Raw genomic sequence first — 14821 nt, forward strand, 5'->3', positions numbered from 1 at the left:
GTCGCAGGGGCATTAGTCAAGCCGAAGGGCATCCTTCGAAATTGGAAAAGACCACGACCAGGCACAGTAAAAGCTGTGAAAGGGCGCGAATTCTCAGCAACCTCTATTTGCCAATAAGCTGACTTAATGTCCAGGGAACTAAGATATTTAGCGTCACGTAATTGGTCTAAGATGGTATTGATATAGGGCAAAGGAAAAGCGTCGCGCTCAGTTAAAGAGTTAAGTTTCCTATAGTCCACACAAAATCTATAGGTTTTGTCTTTCTTGGGAATCAGACAGACAGGTGAAGCCCATCCGCTGTTCGATGGTTCGATGACTCTGTCCCTAAGCATCTCATCAATGGTGTCGTTAATGATTTTCTGTTTAATCGGATTTACTGGATAGTACCGCTGTTTAATAGGAACAGCGCCCTCTACCAGGCGTATCTCGTGTCTACCTACTGGGGTTAATCCTAACTTGTCTCCCATGAGCGAAAATTTCAGATCTAAGAGGGTTTGTAAAGAATGGTGTTGTTCATCAGTGAGACGAGACTGTTCCACTATGGCCACACTAGGTTGAGTTGGCGTGCAAGAAGTAAAATGCCAACAGTCATCGCTAATATTCGGAATGATACCCATCCTATCCCAAAAATCTACTCCCAGGATTAAATTAGTAACCAAATCAGGCATCACCAACAAATCTAACAGCACAGTACGATCCTTTAAGGTAATTGGCACAGTGATGTAACCAATCGAATGTGCATCGGAGCTATTTGCTACCGTACAAGAAATAACTTTCGGTACAAAATTGAAATTGAGTATTTGCAATTGAATTAAAGTATCGGAATTGATAAAAGAACGTGAAGCGCCAGAATCTAATAATCCCAAAAAAGGAATGTCTAAAATTTTAATTTGGACATAAGGTCTCAAGTCATTTCCCACATGCTGTAATAAAAAGTCAAGTTTAGGTTTGGAAGAAATTTTCAAAATTTTTGTCGCCTGTACTAAAGAAACGTCACGACGACTTAATGAGCGTTTCTCGGAGCGTTTCCCGAACAAAAAGAACAACTGCGCACCGTAACGCCTTGTGCGCCACATTTCCAGCAGAATAATTGCCTTGGTTCAGGACAATCAACACGATGATGACCTAATTTTTGGCAATTAAAGCAAGGAGAATTTGGAGTTTCCATTGCATAAATAGGTGGACGTGGTGACATTTGTCGACTACTGGTGGGACAGCTAAACCCAGGTTCGAGTAATGGTAATGATGTTCGGTTGCGTAAGGCATGGTGTCTGTCTAAATCATGTTTGATATCGTCAAAACGTCTGCATTCAATTAAAAGTTCATCTAATGTCTGAGGAACATTAGGACCTAATTTAGTCAAATAAAATGGTGATAAATTGCGTTTAATTAAACGGACTTGTTCATATTCTGGAGGTGGTAATTTTAGTCGTGAAAATAAACCCTGCATTACTGCAAAATAAATGTCTACTTTTTCATTCTGACCCTGTAAACGAGCTTTAATTTCGTCGAGCAAATCTTCCTCATAGTGTGGTGGTAGAAATGCATCTCGTAGTAATTGCACTAAGTGCTCCCATGAAGTAGCTTTATGAGAATTAATGTTGTACCAGGTGTTCGCAGTACCTTCAAATAAATCGTAGGCGGTCTCAAATAAAGTTGGATGATCTACTCCACGAGCACGAGCCATTCGCTCAACTCGGTCGATAAATGAATTCAAAGTTTCACCTCTACTATCCCCGGAAAATTTTAATCCCCATTTATGTACAGGAGTACTCGGTACGGATAATCTTGGTTGTAGTTCTGCAGTACGTCTAGTAGGTGTAGAAGAAACTACAGCAGTTGCTGAAGGCATAATTGAGTCGTTAAAATGAAAAGCTTTGTTATCGAGTGAAGCTCTTAATTGTCGAAATAAACCAACTAATTCCCCAAGTTTACTTAATTGTTCAGCAGAAGGCTGCAATAATGTGCGAGTCCTATGTAAACGTCTGTCGGCATGAGCTAGCATGGTAACAATTGACAAATATGAACCTCCCCCAAAAGCATCATCAAAATTGTCAATCTTATTCTGAAGGATCACTGTCAATTCAGTAAGAGCAGCTAAATCCTGAGCAAAGGTAAAAGGGTACTCTGGAGCAACATAACCAGGTGCTTTCTCTAACTCTAACAATTTTCTGAGAATTAAACGACTTTCGTTCATATTACTCCCCATTTGTCCCGCTCTAATCTCAATTTCATATTGGAGTTCAGTCTCTCTTAATCGGTTAATTTCCATAGCCATGATCACACAATAAATTCAAAATACAAATATAAAAAGATAACACAATATAGGTACCTGTTAAATACCAAGAAATACACAAATATCAGTAATAACCACAAATTCAATTTAGAAGAGATAATTTAAAAATAAGGCCAAAAACTTAAATTTAAACAAATTATGCCCAGGCCACACGTTGAAGGGTGTCACTTTATAACGTGAGGTTAGTTCGGCGCTGTAAAACTCAAACCCCGCCGCATAAACGGCCAGCTAGCTCAGATTCTTAATTAAAAGAAGGGCTCGAGATGAGAATCTTCCACAGCGGTTTGTTCGTTTGGGCATATAACATAAGTTTTTGATCTTTGGTAGTCACTAGAAATGATTAGTTGAGCGCCACCCAATTTTGCACAAATTCTGACCTCTCCTGTATAGAAATTGGGAAAACACAAGAGAGCCAAATAATAAATTCACTACGAGCAATTCTGATTTATTAATCCTGACAAAACGGTGCAGGATCGGCAAATAAAATGTATCTTCAATACGACAATAACAAATACTTTAAATGACAAAAATAATCCCCAAATAAATTCCTGAACACTTCCCTAATAATTACGTTACCAGCCCCCTACAACAATGATCGAGCAAAAATGTAGTTAAGATTTCAATAGATTCAAAGATTGAATTAAGTTAACCCGAATAACAACTCATATAGGCAACACTGGGTACAAGTAAATTAAAAATCTTACCTTGAATAACACATAAGCTGTCTTCTCCGAAAAAGAGCTCTCCTTCGAAGTTCCAGTTCTGTAACACAAAAACAAACCCCAAGCTACAACGCTCGGAACGATTATATGAGCCAGAAGGGCCAAAAAAAAAGCTTACTCGTAGCCGGCTCGTTTACCCATACGTTAAATACAGGTGCGTTGCTCTTGAAGAGAGTCACGACCTCAAACACTTGATGCGAACAAAATACAAAGCTCCAATCATAAATCGTCGGAAGGTTACACTAGATTAACGGTATTGAAGCAAATAAAAAAAAAAGGTTGTGTAAAAGATCGTATCTTCCGAAAATTCCACAATCAGCTGGTCGCTCCCGGTATCGTTTAGGTGTTAGCGCTTATCTACTCGGTGGTACGCCGGATAGCTGCCGACAATCAACAGGTGTTCGTACTCCAGAATATTCGCAAGATGCAAATTCATTTACATACAAGGATTCGTCTACTACATGGATTGACCGGTATAAGAATTCGTCTACTACATGGATTGACCGGTATAAGAATTCGTCTACTACATGGACCCCCTAAAAGTAATGAAGATGTAACACTCCCTAACGAGATTTTTAATAGCATACCTGAAATCGTCAGGAGGGTAATGAAAAATACTTAAATCAATGAAATATGGAACTTATCCAAGAGGTTGTGAATCTGAAATAATTTTAGATAACATAACGTAAAAGAAAGCCAACGCCATTTCACTTACATGTAGGTAGGGCGATGAACTTCCACCAGATATATAGCCTCACAACGGAGAAAACGGCTTCTGAGTTACTCTACTCGACAACGCCAATAAACAGGTAAAATTGCCAGAGATTTTACGTGAATGATGGCAAATATTACCCACTGGTTTTAGAAGAATTCACAATGCCACGCTCTACAAGTACAACCTCGTTGGCTTTAAAACGGAAATGAAGTGAAAAAAATTACGCGATTCTGCGCGAGGAAAGAAGCACGCGTACACGTGACGCCATCTCACCTATATACTGCCTAACGTAGCAAGCGGTAATTTTGAAATTTGAATATAAATAAACTAAACTGTTACAAGCTGTAGAATTTAGCTGCTTAATCTGTAATAATTTACAAGTATCCTTAAAAATTTCGGCTAAAAATTCGGTTCCCCTGTCTGTCACAACCGTATTTGGCACTCCGTATCTCAAAACGAAGTTATTTACAAACGCTGTGGCTACTGTTAAGCTATCCTTGCTTTTTATAGGGTATGCCTCTACGTACTTGGTAAGATCGCACTGTATGGTTAAAATGTATTTATTTCCACTGACATCCGTTTCAAGCGGTCCCACCAAATCTAAGAAGATTTTATCAAATGCGTACGCAGATGTTGACGTAATTACCATTGGTTCTATTATGGGTTTTGAGTGTTTATACCTTTGGCACGCATCGCATTTTTTTACAAATTTCTCTACGTCGCGGTGTAATCCTGACCAAAAGTAATACTTCTTTATATTATTATACATCCTCGAAATACCACAGTGTCCTCCACTGGGCAATAAATGGAAGTCGTTCAAAATTAACTGTTGAGTTTCACGGTCTGAAATATTAGCAACTCCTTTAATGATAGAAAGTTTTACATTATTGACTTTTAATTCTTTGGATATTGAGAGTAAATGTTTAAGTAAAACTTGTGGCAAATCATTTGTCTGTTCTGTGCACAGAACTAATTCCTCAATTTTTTCTCTTTTACATATATCGATGACGACGTTTAAAGCTGACCGAAGTTCAGGATTCAAATCCGTCTCGTCGTTGTTTAGCGCTATGTACATCGTTTGCAAGCTTGCATTAAAAATAATTCTATTGCCACATGTATAAATGTCATCAACCTTTTCTTTTATGAATTTTTTGTAAAGTATTAGTAATTGTTTTGGAAGTACCGGTTTAATTTCTGTAGCATTATTAGGCCGCTTTAACAACTGTCGGACCGTGAGTTGATCAGTCTCCCGGACCTTAGCTGATGCGGTATCCTTATCCCTGACATCACTCAAGTTCAATCGAGATTGAGCGCGAGTGAGTACATGTAAATTATTATTTTGGTTACCAATCGAACGTAACTCTTCTGACGTCAAAATTATACGTGAGAGAGCATCTGCGGTGACGTTACTTTTGCCGCTAATGTGTACTACATTGAAGTCGTATTCCTCTAAAGTTAACCGAAATTTCGTAAGTCGGCTACTCGGATTTTTCATACCAAAAAGATAAATTAAGGGTTTGTGGTCGGTCTGAATTTCGAATTTTCTTCCTAAAATATAAGGTCTGAAATGTTTGACTGCCCACGTAATTGCCAGTAATTCTTTCTCGATAACGCAGTAATTTAACTCTGCCTTGTTCAATGCCCTGTTTGCGTAAGCTACTGGGAGGTTATTACCATTGCATAATACAGCACCTAACGCATATTTTGATGCGTCGGTCTTCAAAATAAACTTATTGTTTTCTGAAAAATCAGGATATTGTAATATTGGGTAATCGCACAATTTATCTTTCAAAATCTCGAACGCTTTTTGACATTCTTGGGACCAGTTAAAAATAGCATTTTTTCTCGATAATTTGTGTAACGGATTTACAATTTCTGAAAAGTTGGGAATAAAAGACCTATAATAATTTGCAAGAGCCACAAATCTTTTTGCTGATTGTGCATCTTTTGGTACAGGGTAGTTCATTAGTTTGTCAATTTTTCCTGGGCACGGAGCGATGCCGCTGCCTGAGACGACATGCCCCAGATAAACTATTTCTTGGCGTAAAAAGTCGCACTTCTCCGGGTTTAATTTTAAATTTACCTTACGCAATCTATCTAAAACCTTAATTAAATTCCTATTATGTGTAATTAAATTATTTCCAAAAACTATTATATCGTCTAAATAAACTAAACAAGATTCGTATTGCAAACCAGACAAAGCAATGGCAATTGTCCGAGCGAAAACCGATGGTGAAACTTTCGTCCCCATTGGCAATCTCGTATGCTGAAATTGACCCTTATCGGTGCTAAATGCTGTACAAGGTCGACATTCTGAAGTTAACTCAATTTGATGGTAGCCTTGCGCCATGTCTAAATGTGAAAATAGTTTCGCGCCGAACAATGAATCAAAAATCTCTGTCAAATTCGGTAATGGGAATTTCTCGTCTGTAAGCTTAGTATTTAACTTTCGGAAATCGAAAACGATACGATAACGTTTTGAGCCCTGGCTATCTTGCCGTTTAGGAACTAAAAGAAACGGTGCATTCCAAGGACTTTTCGCTGGTTCTATAATTCCGTCATTTAACATTTTACTAATTTGCTTGTCAACTTCTCCTTTTTGTGCGTTTGGAATTCGGTAAGGTTTGGAATAACTCGGTGTCGCATCTTTATTTAGTATAAGTTCGTGCTTCAAAATATTTGTAACAGTTAAATGATCACCGGGTAAATGAAAAACATCGCAATATTTCGCACATATTCTACAAATTAATTCCTGTTCATATTTTGGCAGATGTTGTATATTAATTGATTTCAAAAGTTCATCAACTCGATTAACCGATTTGTGTTCAGTTTCTCCAAAGGAAATGATATTATACTCGCTAACGTCGACTATTTTTGGTTGAAAATTCTTCAATATTACAGGACGTTCCGTAATGTTGAGAAACAATAACGGAAAGGTATTTTGCTGACATGCTGAAGTGACTGCACCGGCTACGTACGTGCCATTGGCCACCTCTTCCGGAAGTACAACTACCTCGGAATTTGCATTTAAGGGAAAATTTTTTATGATCTGGCATCGTGGTGGAATAGTAATATTATTTTGATATGTCGAGTGCATTGGTAATGAAATTTTTGCATTATTAACATAAAATGAAAATTCAAACTTTTCGTAATCAATAACTCCTGCCGTCTCTTCGAAAAAATCTGAACCTAACACACCATTTACGTCCTCTGTAAAGGATTTTAAAATTATGAATGAATGAGTAAACTCCGTGTTATTTGCGCTTAGGTGTAACTCAGCTGATCCTAAAGATGTTACTTTTCCGCTGACGCCACAAATCTCAATCTTATTGTCGTAATTAATGTATTGTAAATTTTGAATTACGCTATCCTCAAAAATAACGCTCATAGAAGCGCCACTATCTAAAAGTAATTTTATCTTATCCTGTCCGTATTCTAATTCAATATAATTTAAATTACTAGTATTAAAACTAACTAAAAGTTTCCCTATTGGCCTCGAAAAAATTGTGTAGGATCCGAAGCTTCGTTGTTATCCTGTTGCCTCTGATTTTGATGTTCCTCCGCAAAGTACATTCTGTTTTGGAAGTTTTGACCACGCGATCTACCTACGTAACCTCTATTGTAATTTTGCCGAGATCTACCACGCCAGCCAGTATTATTTCGCTGAGCGTCCCCTGGCCTATTATAAGTAAAGGTACCGCGCGCACGATTTTGGTTATAGTTAAATCCTCGATTGCCTCTGTAATTGGAAGGATAATAATTATTTCTACCCCTATTCCTACCTCTAGAATAGTTATATTGAGAACCGCGCATACTAAATAATGAAATTTCGGATTCATGCGGGATAAATTCCGTGGCTCCTACAATCGCTTCACGTAAAGTTTTATATTGACGTGCCTGTAAAATTGTACGGGTCTGCGAATTTTTCAAACCTCGACTAAAAACATCAACAGCGATTTTTTCGTTTTCGTTTTTAAACGTTTCCAAAGAGTTTGGCTGATCTTCTGCCTGCGCTAACGTTAAATCTGACATCAAGGACTCTACGGATTTACCAAATTTTTCTATACTCAAATTCCCTTGTTTAATGGTCTGTAGCCTATTCGCGAGAATCCCTGACGTTTGTTGGGAACAAAATATTTTTTTTAGATCGGCAATTAGAAGGTCTATTGTGGTGTAAGTTTGTCGCAAACGAATTCTTTCACGACGTTGCACACAAGCCTTTAGTACGTAATTAATTAAAGCAATTTTACCTTCTGCATTTAAACCTGCTTCGTACAACTCGATACCTTCGATTAATTGGTATATAGATTCGATATCGTCCGTCAGCTTTGGTAGTAAATTTACAGCAATTTTGAAATCAAATTTGTCCGCCATTTCGTCAGAATTATTTATTGCTAAATTCTTATCGCTAACGCTAGTACTCACCCCTACCTTATCGTCTAATTTTTGTTGTTCCTTATTTTCTAGATTTGAATCGCTAGTAATGGTGCGTGCTTGTAAAATACTGAGACTCCTCTAATTTAAATTTAATGCGGGCAACAACATTATTAATTAAACCTATGCGCTCCGCTAAAATTTCTTTGTTTTTTACAGCAATATGCACGTCCTTTACTACAGATTCATAATTTTGCCTAAATTTATCTAATTCTTTCAACTTACGTTCCGTCAGCGCCGCATCTTGGCGTCGTGCTGCATTGTCCTTTTTTTAAATTGTCCCTAAAAGTTCTAATATTGTCGTTTAAGTTACTAAGTGTAATTTCCATCAAACTCCCTAATATTCACTCCACACATCACTAAATTTACCATTATGACCTTTATCACGACACTTCACCTAAGTTGCTATACCGGGGCGGTGCTGCTTCTTGCCGAAATCCTGTCCTGGGTCCAGATGAAAAAAAAATTTTTTGGGGTCTGCACGCTAGTTACCGTCGATATTATTTCTTGATACATTTAGTTCGTGCATTTGTATTTCATTACGAACTGTTCGTAATATGCTCTTTTGTAATTTTTTCAACAAGAAATATATGATACCGACAGCTACTAACACCAGCATTGCAATCAACAGCCATTCAGTCGTCGCCAATTCTTTTTCTGTTTCTTTAATCGCGGTGTTAGTCCCTACACCGGCCGTCTGGATAACGACATCCTCGCGATTTTTGGAGTATTTTGAGCCGCACATTTTTACGGTGCCAGCATTCCTTACAAAAACACTGTCGCGGTCGCCATGTAATATTATGGGATTTATCCTCCCTGCTCGGACTCGCTTGGAGTGTAGTGGTAGGTAGTTGAATTTAATTGACAAGGTGTTCGGGTCGTTATCTCTTAATATTTGCTCCCAATTCACGTTGTCTCTGACATTCAGGGTTGGTCCCCTTCGTGTCGCAAGTCCTAGATCGATTAACCAGCGCTCAAACCTACATTCGTGGATTTTCCAACCAGTCATCTGAGTGTCTAGTCTTCCACATATGCAAATCTTCTGGCTCTTAAGGCCTCGTAGATTTGGTAGCACCGTCAAACTATAGGATAGCAATTCCGTCATGGTAAGCGACGCTGCGGAACACAGTCTTAAAAACGACGTATATATTTGTGTTCGTGAATACCGCATGCACGCTTCCTCAGATGTAGCTAACAACTCTAACTTAGCGTTAGCAATATCGACACTATCGTTTCCAAACATGAGTACTAATAATTGCGAAAACGTTTTACTCCCTCTGTATGAATGTTTAGTCAGGTACGTTCTCTCATTCAAGTATCTCTTATGCTGTCTTTGATCTTCTTTTGGCGTCGTATCGCGAGCTACGGGGTTTACTGTCGGTCCTAGTTGTGATTCTAGTACGTCTTTTCTTAACGTTAGGCGCCTTAGCCATTCCTTCAACCACAGTGATTTTAAGTGTAGCTCAGCAATAATCCTCTTCTCCGGACTTCTAAATGTTCGACGCATCTGAACAGTATATCTAATCAGCTGCTGCTCACATACATCGATCCAGCCTACGTATCTATACCCTATGTGTCTACACAGGTTTACTGCCTCATGGGTCAGTCTTTCAACTTCTTCACGTAGCTGTCTTATCTTTTCAGGTCTTAAGCCGAAGACGGGCATCTCTATCTCGCGTATGGTACCGGGGAACACAATCCGCTGGCCGTCATCATCATCCTCCCTGAAAACTATGACGATATCGTCAGTCTCTGGTATGGGAAGTGGGGTTCCATCAGTTGACGTAGTTTGGTCAGCTTTTGGGGTCGTGCTCCTGGGTGATCGTGTGGACGTTGTGGCTTGATCCATCCCTCCAGTCAGCCTAAGTGGCGTTTCGTCGTTTTGGAGCGCAGGCATCAATCTCTCATCGTGAGAGTGTACTCTTAGATTATTATTAAAAAGTGCCTGCACAACAACTTCGTCGCAACTGGGTTCCGGAACAAACTCCGTGAATCCGAGTTCGCCAAGCTCCTCATCATCATCAACAAATGACAGGAATTCATCAGTTAACCATAGCTCGGTATCAACTTCAGGTCCCTGCTTTCGTGTGATTTTAAATCGCTCGCTAACATCGTACTCGAACCACGCCTCTGAGTAATCCATTTTAAATAAACAATATTAAATTGGTAAAGGTTACACAGAATATAGCATACATTTAGCTCTTATCGCACACATTGACTCCAGTCAATACCACAATAGTAATAATACAATTAAAATTGGGAATAGTAGTCTAATGTCCAAAAATAAAAATGTAACCCCACGCCGTTTTGGAAATAATTGATTTTTTCGGTTTTTTGCGGTTATTTATTGCGAGGGGTGTAATTTGTGTGGTGCATCAAATATTTTTGTTTTCAGTTATGATTTTTATTATATGGTCTAATAGTAGTCTAATGTCCAAAAATAAAAATGTAACCCCGCGCCGTTTTGGAAATAATTGATTTTTTCGGTTTTTTGCGGTTATTTATTGCTAGGGGTGTAATTTGTGTGGTGCATCAAATATTTTTGTTTTCAGTTATAATTATTATTATATGGTCTAATAGTAGTCTAATGCCCAAAAATAAAAATGTAACCCCGCGCCGTTTTGGAAATAATTAATTTTTTCTGTTTTTTGCGGTCATCTATTGCTAGGGGTGTAATTTGTGTGGTGCATCAAATATTTTTGTTTTCAGTTATGATTTTTATTATATGGTCTAATAGTAGTCTAATGTCCAAAAATAAAAATGTAACCCCGCGCCGTTTTGGAAATAATTGATTTTTTCGGTTTTTTGCGGTTATTTATTGCTAGGGGTGTAATTTGTGTAGTGCATCAAATATGTTTGTTTTCAGTTATGATTTTTATTATATGGTGTAATAGTAGTCTACTGTCCAAAAATAAAAATGTAACCCCACGCCGTTTTGGAAATAATTAAATTTTTTCTATTTTTTGCGGTTATTTATTGCTAAGGGTGTAATTTGTGTGGTGCATCAAATATTTTTGGTTTCAGTTGTGATTATTATTATATGGTCTAATAATAGTCTAACGTCCAAAAATAAAAATGTAACCCCGCGCCGTTTTGGAAATAATTTTTTTTGCGCATTTTTGAAAATTTTTTTTTTAAAAAGTAGCTTTTCATCTCACTTTGGCTGGCTGGCAGCGAGTTTTTTCGTGTCTACATCTACAGTTTTATACAGATTGCTTTCAAATTTGCACCATCGAAAGATCTCATGAGAGCCCACAATTTCTGCTTTACGAAATGTAAATATTTTGCGTAGGGGTGGAGTTAACCACCTCCAAAGTTTTTTCGTTTTTTCCTATCTTCATCTACAATTTTGTACCGATCATTTTCAAACTCACATCGTGGAAAGCTCTCATTAGGGCGCACAACTCTTGCTTGATGGAATTTTGATTTTTTGTTTGGGAGTGGAATTATCCACCTCCAAAGGTAATTCGTTTTTTCTTATCTTCATCTACAATTTTGTACCGATCACTTTCAAATTTACATCGCGGATAGACTTCATTAGGGCGCATAACTCCTGCTTGACGGAATTTAGATTTTTTGTTTGGAGGTGGAAGTAACCACCACCAAAGTTAGGTACGCGCTTTAATTGTAAATAACTCTTCGTAAAAGTCTCCGATCGTATCCAAATTTGGTATACTGGTTATTTATAGATTAAGAAAGGATTGTATTCAGTTTCAGGTTGTTATGTCAACAGAAACAAAAGTTATGGAGCAAACTTTCTCAAAATCGTTATTTCTGAACCAATTTTAATGGGAAAACGTCCAACCGTTGTACTTTAATGCTCAAGACGTGAATATTATTCAATTTTGGTGACCATGTGTTTTTTTATCAAACGATGTCAAAATCGCTATTTATGCACCGATTTCAATGGGAGAACGTCCAAACGTTTTACTTTCATGTCCAAGAAGTGAATATAAATACAAACTTATTTTTTGACTTGGATTTTCTAATGTACTGTGTGAATAAAAACATACTCGTACTTACTGCCACACAAAAATGCGCTGAAGTCCCTTCGATCTTACACGAGGACTTTTACCATTTTTTCTGTTTTTGGCGGGTATTTATTGCTAGGAGTGTAACTTGTTTGGTGCATTTGTTGCATTGATTATCTCGTATATTAAAAGGCCATATCAACGTTTAGGAGACTTAGACGGAATATAGAAGTATTGATGCGAATCTATTAATTATATTGATCAGTGCATATATGTTTCAATAATTTTGCCCGGCGTCTAGGTGCGTAACTGTATAAGCGATTAATTTCATTGCAATTGTAAATATACGTAACAGTGACATAATTTTAACTTGAATTACTATACCTACCTATTTTGCTGTACACAAAAATAAATCACGCTAATAGCTTGTCTGCCGTCTCGTTTTCCATCTCGAATTACTAGACTCAAACTACTAATAAAAAATTTATTAATTTGCAAATTTAGAAAAAGGAAATGGAATAAGAGCGCTTCTTGTTAGATTGTACACAATTACTGATAAGATCAAGTTACTCGTATTAGGGAATAAAAATATTTTGCTACGTAGCATTTTATTCATCGTAAAGTGTTCTGTTTTATGCGGTAAACGTGTTTCATTGTTAATAAAGTCATACATAGATCCTTTTCATACATAGAAAATGTTCGTAAACTTTGTGGTTTTTGATGATGAAGAATTGATAAATGGATCCCTTAGTAAAAGTTCCATCGGCAAAATAAAATCATATTCACTTACGCCTGTGTCACTTGTTCCTTCATCAGGTTGTATTATTCTGGTGTTAAATGGTTTTGAAACTATTTCGTGCTTGTGTGAATTATGGCGCCATTATGTCTGGACGTTCTAACTTTGGCAATTTTTTTAAAAAAACGTGATATTAACCGTTATCAAATTTATCGTTTGAAAAGTGCATCGCCGATCGTTAGACATGTATGTGAATTATTTAACTTGGACTTTAACGACAAGGTAAATTTAATAAACGTTGTCAACTTTATAAAAAGACATTGTTCACAATTAGAAAAACTGATGAAAGTGCAAAGTAGCAGTTCTATTACAAATGATTGCAGTGAACATCAATACATTACAAACATTAAAAATGACAATTGTAAATCTGTAGAAAATAGTTCCCTCGATAGTGCCTTATTTGATTTAAATATAAGTGCTGTAACTATAGATAACAACTGGCCCCAATCTACCTCTGCCATTTCTGTGAATAGTGGAATATTTGATGAAATCGATTCTATTGATAAAGACTCTCAAGTGCGTGACAAATCAGCATCATTGGAGAACCTCGCAGAAAACTCTCCGCTGAACAATACTTTAGATGTCACGGAATTAGATCCTACTGATCATTATATGGAAGGAGTTTACCAGCGTAACAATACTGTAAACAAAAACGCAGTACCATTAAATTCTACTAATGTTTATCCTGTAGATTTATGTGAAAACAAAAATTTTGTTATTCCCGAAGGAAATTTTCAGTTGTATAAACACGAAACAGTTGAAGTTTTTAACAAATTAACTGGAAAGTTTAAAAAAGACAACGTTCATATATTTTTAATTAAAGAAAGGTTTAAACTAGTAAATAACATTTGCATTTTGAATTTTAAAAACACCAACTATTTAAGAAATGACTCTATTGTGATATACGGATACTGCGCTCATATAACCTGCAAACATTTTAAATTGTTGTGTACGTGGTCTGAAAATGAAGAACTGAATATCACCGTTTATAGCACGTCTTTCAATTTTTCTCATCAACATAATCTAACCGGACATGTTCGCGGAGTTGAAAGGCAAATACTGGGAAGAAGACTATTAACTTCAACAGCTATCAAAATTCGAGGAGAAGATATTAAATCGTCACACAATTTATTGATGAAAACGAAAAACCTAAACAGAATAAAATCAGAAAGTGTATATCGGCAAGTAAAATATGAAACCCTTTCGGTGAATGATCGCAGTAGAGACGACATTATAGACCTTATTTACTTTGCTAGAGCTAATCCACATTATGTGTTTTCCGTATCACAACCATTGAATGTGCATGTTTTCAGCAAGGAGCAATTAAACTTGTTGAAAAATGATAAGTTTCGAGATATCCATATTGACGCTACAGGATCAGTAGTAAGGAAGCCATTGTATGGATACAAACGAATTTATTATTATGCTGGAGTAATACGCACTGCCCACAACCGGGTTAGTGCTATGACATACTATGCTGAAAACCGCATGCGGGAAACCGCAGCCGCAAACTTGAGCGGTTCCCGCATTTTTCATTTCATGGCATACTACATGCGGGAACCGCATGCCGACTGCCGCGCAGAAAATAGTCCCCTTGCTACTGCAGTTATTATTGAATAATCTTCGGGGAGAATGGACGCGTACAAACATTTTCTTAATGTGGTAGCTGTATGTGCAGCCGAAGCAGAAGGTTTACTCGGCAACCCAAGGAGGAGGAGATATTCCGTGCACCCATATCATCGATTACATCCCGATAATTTTAATACTTTTTACACAGATATCAGAAGTTATGATGAAAAGTTTTTTAAGTACTATCGTATGTCAGTACAGTCATTTGATGAACTCCTGGAAAAAGTACGTTCTACAATCACTAAACAGGAAACTTCG

This window comes from Photinus pyralis, unplaced genomic scaffold (genome assembly GCF_008802855.1).
Source record: "Photinus pyralis isolate 1611_PpyrPB1 unplaced genomic scaffold, Ppyr1.3 Ppyr1.4_LG1, whole genome shotgun sequence".
NCBI lineage: Eukaryota > Metazoa > Arthropoda > Insecta > Coleoptera > Lampyridae > Photinus > Photinus pyralis.